At 37.4% G+C, this 9,443-nt stretch overlaps 1 long non-coding RNA gene across 2 annotated transcripts in view; it reads left to right on the top strand.

Annotated features, from left to right (window-relative positions):
* The first annotated feature begins 7,449 nt into the window (after positions 1-7,449).
* LOC137464925 (uncharacterized) overlaps positions 7,450-9,443 on the top strand; it is a 29,274-nt gene continuing 27,280 nt past the window's right edge. For both annotated transcript variants that reach the window (XR_010994485.1, XR_010994484.1), the window contains exons 1-2: positions 7,450-7,682; positions 7,859-7,963. This is a non-coding gene — a long non-coding RNA (uncharacterized lncRNA). The remainder of the gene's footprint in view (positions 7,683-7,858; positions 7,964-9,443) is intronic.

Below are 9,443 nucleotides of genomic sequence, written 5' to 3'. Positions count from 1 at the left end.
AAAACAATTTACCCATAATGCTGTTTCTTCAAGAAAGCAATTTGGTATCTACAGTGCAGTTACCAGAGGTTTCATCTTGCATCAGTTATCAATTCTCTGTTGGGAAAACAAAATACATCAGGATATGATACCTGGTGACATGCAGCTTGAAGGTGGGGAGGGGAAGGTGATGGAGTGATGCTGATAGCAAGGTCTGTTTTGCTTTCCTTGATTAACCTCTGGGCAGCAGAATTGCAAGTAACACAAAAAGTGTTTGTTAAATGAATGTGAAAAAAATCCTGCCTGATTGGCATCTTTCTTGGCACAGTGCTTCAAGGCAGCAGTGCTTCAGCAGGGAGAATGGCTGGGCTTTAAAACAGCTGAGCTTTCTAGCCTGTTCTCTCCACCCATCCAGTACTGGTGGGATTGAGCTGGGAGTCTGTGTAGGAGTTAGAACATTTCAGGCTCCTACACTGTCCCCCCTCCTGACAGTTTTCTGACACTGTCTTTCTTGTACTTTTTGTGTCCTTCAAATAAAGCTCAGAGGGAAGGGACTGGCTACAAATGTGTTCTCTTTGCTTTTGCTGCCCTCTTTACTGCAGTGAAAAGGGATTACATCTGTGGAAATCTACAGCAAGTATCATTCACTTTAGGGGATAAAAAAACCTTTCTGATGGAAAAAAAAAGGGAGTGCTAGATAGATAGTGGGCTTGGCCAGAATCTGTATTTTGAGAACCTATAAGAGCATATGAACAAGAACATATAGGTAGACAGTAACAGCCTTGGACCTAAGGAAATCACTCTGTCCTGGCCCATGCTTTTTTTGACAAGGGCCAGCAGGAAGCAGCAGACAAGGAGATAGGGACTGCAGCTTCTTTTCGCAACGTATGAATGATAGTCAGTATTCATTTTAATCATGGACAATGAAACCATATGTTCACACTCTACCTCTGCAGTTAAACACATACATAGAAATTCATAATTTTCCATGTATTTTGAACTTCATAAAATGTTCATAAAATATTGTTTGAATTGGAAGGAACCTTAAAGATCAATTCGTCCCAACCCTCTTGCCATGGGCAAACACCTACTAGAGACCAACATTGTGGCCAATGCAGATAAGGCACATATCAGAGGTGCTGAAGATTTCCCATCCTGACCCACCTTGCAAATTAAGTATATACTGACAGAGAGAAACACCTTCAAAAAGGAATATCAAGGGTTACCTAACTAGCAAAAGTCTAGTGGGGAAAGTATTCCTCCTCCAGGACAGTGTGGGTGACAGAGCAATCAGATGAATCAATGTGAAGGAACATCTGGGGTAAGTGACAATGCTGTTTTTGAATTTTTGTTTCTGTTGGTTTTTATCTGAGAAAAAAACACTGCCATGTCAGAAAAAAAAAAAAAAAATGCAGATACTGAACAGTTTTAAGTATTCTATGACCAGAAAGAAGAATTATCATTCATCTGCTGCCACAATATATAGCCCATATATAGTTTTTTTTCATTTTTGTCTCTGCTTTCATGTTGCCTTATTGTCCTTTGTGGGTGTTTTTTGGGTTTTTTTTCTTCATTGTTTTTTTTAATTGCCAGCTTTAGCACATTTCAACTTTGCAGACAAGCAGTGGACAAAAACACAACCTAGGGCTTTGCTACATTGCTATATCTTTCCAAGTACTTGTTTTAAACAGAGTTGACCAGCTGTTGCTATTTTTTTTTTTCTGGGAAGATGCCACAATACCAAATCCAATTAAAAACAAAAAGGAAGTAATAGAAAAAAATATTTGAGAATGGTGATGTTCATAAAAAAATACAGAGTAGCATGCAACAAACAACAGGACACAAATAAGATTACTCTTACAGTGGAATGCAATTGCCATTCTGGACTAGATGAATAATTTATCCAGTCTAGTCTTTTTTATTATAGTAGCTACTATTAGTGTTTCAGGGAAAATTGCCAGAGATTACTCAATAGGTAATTACTGGAGTAATTATTTTCCTCAAAAAGTTGGAGTTCAAATCTGCCTCTTTTTTTTTTTTTTTTTTTTTTTGTACATTAACCCTATGGATGTTTCATTAGCTACATTACATTGTAAAGCCTGTCTGAGTCTTACCAAGTCTAGGGGGTTTTGGTTTTGTTTTTTTCTTGTTTTGTTTGTGTTTCTCTTGTGGCTTCTTGTCCCAAATGTCTTTCAAGTTGTAAGAAATAAATTATTTTTGTCTGGTTTGTGGTATACATGACTTTGTCCCAGTCATTGACTGCCTTTACATGCATTCTTGCTCCTTTCTTTACTTAAATGGTCCAAATTCATTCCAAATATTCTCACTATGACTGTCTCTCAATAAGTCTTTGTCTGCAGTTAGATGAAGGTAGTTGTGCCTCCTTTGACCTGTGGCTTAGCTGTGCTTTTGTCTCACTGTATCTCCTGGCAGAGGTATTTAGTAGATTTGGACAGTTACATTAGATTGCTTCTTATCTGATTTTAGAGGATTATATTTTCAGAATTTCACTTTTTTTTTTTTTTTAGGTGAATGAGAGGCTTTCTCCTTGACTTAATTTCTTTTTATCACTGAACAGAGGTGTTTTCATTTGTCAATAAACCTTCATGGTTTAGACTCATATGTAAATTTAGAATACAGCAATACATTGAGAACTTGTTATCTTCATCTAAAATAAATTTATTTATGCATTGTCGTAATCTGCTTTCCTAGATTTATTACAAGGCCAGGTTTTGAGCTAGGCTGCTGCTTACTTACTGTTTCCAGGAGCTTCCTTACCAACTCCCCTGATATGTAACACACTGACAGCTGTGGTGTATTCCATGTCCTTGGCTGGATGCTGCAGCTGGTAAAGCCAGAGGCAAACAGAGCAACAGCCACCCCACGGAGTGCCAGAGAGGAAAGGTTGCATGGGGATCCACATGCAAGTCAGAGCAGGCAAGCAGCAGAGCAGCACAGGATCAGAGGTGAAGGTCCTTCCCTAGCACTTATGCAGAAGGCATGAGATTTGTCCACTGTAACTTGCTGAGCAGAAGGTTGAAGAACATGGTTCATCAGTCTGGTCTCTTCTGTTTACTGTCCTGTATGTTTGTGTAGTTAAACATAAATTATGATGAGCTTATTTCCTCTTTTTATGAGTTTAATATACTTTCTAATGTTTATTGGCTATGATAACTCAGATGTACAAAAAATTCCATTTTATAATCATATAAATATATTATCTATTAACAGTAAAATACCTACCATCAACAAAAATTGCAATCCTCCAGCATTTTTTGCTGCTCATTAATGGCAAAAGAAGACCTCTACCTGTGGAAGATCTATTATTTTGTCATTGATTAGGTAACTAAGATTAGTTACCTAATCAGTTTAATGAAAACTGTGACATGGCATTTGTATTTTAGGAGAGATGAACTAGAAAAGTATTGTCTGATCAAACTAACACTGATCCTTGGAAAGATGTGATAATAAAGATAATGTAATTTTTTAAAACCTGGGGTGTAAATCTTGTGATAAATAAATTCAGTCAATTATAAAAGTTAACAAGAGAATGAAACCAGCAGGAATATTTTTAAGATCTGATTGTCAGTTTATTATTAATTTCTTCTTTGTCAAAGCAGCTTGCTTACTGAGGAAGAAGGTGAAGCAAGGTTTGACTTGTGTCGACTTCATAGCAAGACTTAGAGTACACCCTTTACAGTTACTTAAAACATAATGAGTTAGAAATCAGTAATTCTCTCAGTGATGTCTTGAGGTGCTTTTGGTGATCAATCCCAGACATTGAGTAAACAAGATATTGCCAATAGTGATTTCAGTCAATGATCAGAAAATGTTTAACAGACTGTCAAGCATTCAAAAAGATAACATGATGACAGCCTTAAAAAGACAAACACTCTTTTTTGGTACTTTACAGGTGGGGTTATAAAGAATTAGGGGAAATAACGGTGGTCTTTTTTGAGGGGCTAACCTCAAAATGGGGCTGCTGGAGAATGTGCTCCTTTTTGAAGAAAGAACAGTGCAGACAGATACAAGGAGAGCTGCAAGGAGAATGTATTTGGACAATTCTGCCCCAAGCACAAGATGTGTCTTATGAGGGAGCAGTGATGATTTCTTAAGTTCTCCACAGAGAAGGGTGGGAAGAGATCAGCACATTCTGCAAGGAATCAATTATATTTTATAGCAGGAGACACTTTATAATTTTAGGTGCTTTTGACTTTCTATACAGGGGCAGGTTAGACAAACTGCCCTCTGAAAGTGTCTGATAGTGTGGATTTTGCATGGAAAACCAAGTTGTTCTTGAAGCTGTCTTTCTCTGCTGATTTCTCAGTCTCTTTATTAAATTCCCTTTAGTACAGTAGTTATTCCTATGAGCTTACCACTTTTTTCAATTTATTTTCAGTTCTTCTACTTCTATTCATTACTCATCATATAAAAAGAATAAGCAGAATGATATTAATAATTATTTCAAAATTAAGCTTTTTTGCATTGAAAAAATGTGAACTGACATGCATTTACAGGAAATGTGGCATATTATTTGGCAACATAATTTCAAGGAAGCATTGTATGTATTGCATTCTCTTTAAAATAATTTGGGATTCTTCTGTAGGTGCTTGCTCACCATAATTCTTATGTGGATGTCCTGGTTTCAGCTGGGATAGAGTTAATTTTCTTATTAGTAAGTGGCATAGCACAGTGTTTGGGATGTAGTATGAGAATAACATTGCTAACACAGTCATATTTCAGTGGTTGCTGAGCAGTGCTTACACTAAAGCAGGGACTTTCCAGTTCCTCCTGCTTTGCCAGCAGGGAGCCTAGATGTGCCCAAGAATCTGTGAAAGAAACACAGCTGTGACACCTGACCCCAACTGGCCAAAGGGATATTCCGCACCATATGACAAAATGCTGAATAGTTTTACTTTTTTTCCCCCCCAGTTCTCCCCCGTGAGCAAACATTTGTATCATGCTTATCACCCTTCCATGTTAAACCACAGCTCTGACTAACATTTTTATATCATATTACCTTCAGTCCTATCAGAACTAGGGGTCCTGGATTAAGGTCGGAACCCAGAATGTCCCTTGGGCACTCTTGGATGTTCTGGGCCCAGGTCAGAAACATTTGAGACCCTGGAATGCAGCCACAGACCCCTGTGGCTTTGAACCTGATCCGTGGAACAATTTACCAACTTTGCAGGAAGAATAAGAAATCACAAAAGTTTAGATATTATAGTAGAAGTAGTCACAAAGTGAAAGGAAGAATTTTTGAGTGCTGTACAGGGGGGTTTTAGGCCTTGTACAGCGGGGTCTGAGCTTTGTACATGGGGGTCAGAAGTTCTAAGATGGAGGGACTTGGGTGTGCCCTGTCCTCCTTCTTTCTTCTTCCTAACCTCCATGTTCTTGGTGATGTTGGCACTCACAGATTGGTTTAGAGTAGAAAGTCACTATTCAATATAGGTGATGGGCACTGGGGAAAAACCATAAACATTTAACACGTAATGTATGATATAAAAGAGGGCACCAGCGCCCTGGGTGTTGGAGTGTGCCTTTGCCTGACTGCTGAACGGACCGCAGCAGCTCAGAGAGAAAATCTTTTAGATAACACACAATAAACTACCTTGAGACCAGACAACTGAAGACTACTGAGTCTTTCTTTGAAAGCATGGGTTGGAGGAGAGACTTTTCCACCTTTCCTGGCCACCCCAATCAGGGAGTGAGCCCGGACAAGTTGTTCTTTGTTAATATTTGTACCCAAAGAACTCTGTGTTCCAGATGTCTTTTCCAAAGCATTTTTTCAAAGTAATACATAATACTTTACACTATACTTTAAGATACAGACCACATTATTCATTCCTAATTTGCATGTGCAGATTCCATGACCACCTGTGATGTTCATCTCCAAATTATGTTCATCATAGCATTGGTAGGCCACCATCCCACTTGATAACAAAGATGTGTGCTGAGACATGAAACTGTGTGTTCTGAATATCCAGTACTCTTTCAAACAACAGTAACCAGGCAATTAAGAAAAAAGCAAAGCTACATGAAAAGTCAGAAGGGACCAATCTTATAACATGAGTAATTTTTTCTCATGCTGGAAAAACTGTATCCAAAGTGATGAAAAAGATTTGTTTTTTCTGAAAAATTACAGAAAATTGTTTGGAGTCACGGAGAAATGTATTAGTGAATTACTTTGGGAAGTAAAACCTATGATCATTAAAAGTAGGAAAAAAAGCCTGTGTGACTTAATGAGATAGAGTCTCTAAGCACTGTTATGTTAACAGTTTTTTTCCATCATAAAGTTGTCTGCTGTCTCCTTTGAATGCTAATGGTGCTCCACCTTGCTCAATACTGACAGGATTTGACTTCATGCCAAGCACGTTTAAGCGAAGAGAGAAATCACAAAACTCAGTGAAATCCAGAATAACATGAACAAAAGGTTTACTTGTTGAGATAGTCAAGAACTAACCAACTTTTTTGAGACAAAAAAGGTCATTTATTTCACTTGTCACTCTTGATTACTTTTTTGCTAAAGCTGATTAAGTGTTTCTGCTTGATTAGCTCAATTTGGGATGAATGGCAGACTGGCCTCTTGACTTCAAACCAGCACTTAGCTTTAAATAACTGCTCACTGCCAGGCTCTGCATAGCTCGCACTCCCTGCCCACAAAATGGATTTTCATTTATTAAGAAGCTCCACTAAAATCATTGAGGACACTTGACATTAGAAGGGTGATAAAGAAGGACAAAAACTGCCTCTTACTATATAGTGTTGATATTTAGTCAACTACTATGCCTTTCTGATTGACCTTTCTTCAATGAAAGGGACAGAAATGTAGATTTACCAAAAGGCAAGTTAAAGTTTTATTCCAAGGAAAAAGGAAAAGTTTTGAAGTTAAATGATCTGTTCTTTTGTAAACCTGAAATAATTAAAAAACATTTTATGCTTTTGACATGTAAAATACAAAAGCAATATGCAAATACAGAAAAAGGGAGCATAAAAATTTATTCCTGAAGAGCTGTTTTGTAACTGGGTTAAAAGATAAATAGACATCATCTCTTGGGGACATAAAGACAACTAGCTGTACATTATTTTTCTATCCAGGTGCACAGAAGAAAGAAAGGGAATCAAAAGGAAAATGGCACTTCAGGCTGTCTGTCATGCAAATGTTTCTATAGCCAGTGTCCTCTTCAATAAGCTGTTTTCCTGTCAGATACCCATCCTGTAAGCACCATAGTTTCTCTCTGTCTTTTTTTTTTCCAGTTCCTCTTAGTAGCAAGAGTTGACTGACCCTAAAAGTGGTTGGTTTATGCCTTGGAAGACTGTATTAATATTTCCTCTTATGCTCTCAGCCTTGTGCACAAATGATTATTTTCTTCTTCATCTGCTGCTTTACTGACTTTAGATCTGTGCAAGTGGAAGGAGCAGGATAGTGACTCAACTAGAAGTGGAGAGGGAGTGAGTGAGTGAGAGGGAGTGAGTGAAATAAACTCACAGGTCTTGTGCCTCTCACACTCCCTCCCACTCTTGCAGTGACACAAGCACAGGGAAGAAGACCGTGAGTGGTACAGAAGGTCACAATGTGCCGTCAGTCACCACCATCCCAGGAGCAAGAAGGACCCTTTTGAGGGCAGCCTTGCTGATCCCAACAGCTGAAAGAGAAGGTACTAAAAAAGGACTTTGTGACCTGATAAAGCATCATACAACAGGTAAGCTGAGAAATTACTTTGTGCTTAGGGAAACAGTTCACCAGTTTGATGCATTCAACAGCTGGAATAATTTTTTTGAGGCAAAAGCTTCAAACAAGAGACACCAGATTATATAGTACTATTTAATCTCTTTCTTTACCCCCTTTTTAATATTGATCAATTGATCTTTCTTTAAGCTTTTCTAAATCCTCAGATAGCTGATGTTCATTTCATTTGAGCATGCTTTCATTGAGGACACAAGACTTTCCTTTTCCAAATATATGTTTCTACTCCACATTGAGGTGAGCAGGGCTAGCTGGATTGTGGGGTGCTTTTCAATGCAAATAAAACCACTGCTCTATAGCTTTACTGGGTCAGCAGCATCTCTCAAACCTAGATATTGCTTAACTTTCAAATAATAACCAGAGGGCATTTATATTATAGCTGTATTTGGGGATAGAGTCACATCCGAATTCACAGTACAATTTGATAGAAAATGAGTGACTGACTGAAAACCTTGTCCTTTATTTTATGTTCCCCTATTCAATTTATATTTTACTCAAAAGAACAAAGACAAAAATTTTGAAAGCTTTCTCCCCCTCCCTGTCTCTTTTTCACCTGTGAAGAGCAAGGTGAAAACTCACCTTGTAGGAACATCTAATGAAATAGAAAGGGGCAACATCTTTCTTTTTTTTTCTTTTTTTTTTTTTTTTTGGTTTGAGGTGTTCAGGAAATTGATATTGTTTGGTTTAAATTTAAAATCAGATGATATTATCATAACTGGATTACTTACATGGTTCAGTATTAATGGCTCTCCTTACACTTTTACTGTAAAAACTTCATCATTATTTAATTTAGACCTTTTTCAACACATTATCATATACTCCAACATTATTCTTTTATCTAGGTCTTGGCAATGCAATCTCTTTTGTAAACTCAGCTCAGGCTCATCATGGCCATATTTCTTTTGATTTTGTTGCCACTTTTCTATGGCCTCTTCTAATTCATAGCTCTTATATAGAAGTACAAAATCAAAGAATTTCTATAGCCTGAGGATTCTAACAAGATCAAAGCTTTAAGATTACATTTGTTGTTAATCTTAAAATATTTAAATTGTGAGAGAGATTACATGTCCTGATTGCATATCCCAGTATACACCCACAGAATACTCTAATATCTTTTAAGTTTCTGTTGATGTTTCCTCACAGTGTGAAGGAGACCACAGCATACCATTGTTGGTAATAAACTTGCACTGAAGGTGCCTGTTATAGAAACACCTCTCTAAAAAGTTAAGTGGCTGGTTTTATTTGGGGAAAAGAAAATGTGCAAAATTTCTATTTTTTTCTCAAATGTTAGCTCCATTGCAACTCTTTTTTTTTTTTTTTTTTTTATAAACAGCCTGGAAAATTTTGAAATACAGCCAAAGTTGATCACTTTTGCTTTTTGTCATAAATGTGTGGTTTCAGTAGAAAACTGTATTTTTTTTAATATTATTTTCTGCCATGGGATAAGTTGGTACCACCTGTGCACCTTGAAAAGATGTTCAAGCATTTGTGCCTTAATAGTAGGGCACAACATGTGCTAAAACAAACACATCCTGAAATTATGTGGCATTCATAATCAGTGCCTGACAGCTTGCTTAGCGGAGTAACTGGTTTTGTCTCGGCTTGCACAGAAATGTGAAAAAAATTTGCACAATTGATGTGGTCGTTGACCATTTGCATCTGAGTGCCACAGTAGATTCATGCTTGTTTTGTCCTTGTGTGTCACTTTTACAGATCA

Source organism: Anomalospiza imberbis, chromosome Z (genome assembly GCF_031753505.1).
Source record: "Anomalospiza imberbis isolate Cuckoo-Finch-1a 21T00152 chromosome Z, ASM3175350v1, whole genome shotgun sequence".
Lineage (NCBI taxonomy): Eukaryota > Metazoa > Chordata > Aves > Passeriformes > Viduidae > Anomalospiza > Anomalospiza imberbis.
The sequence above is the reverse complement of the archived record's forward strand: the minus strand, read 5'-3'. Positions and strand labels throughout refer to the sequence as shown.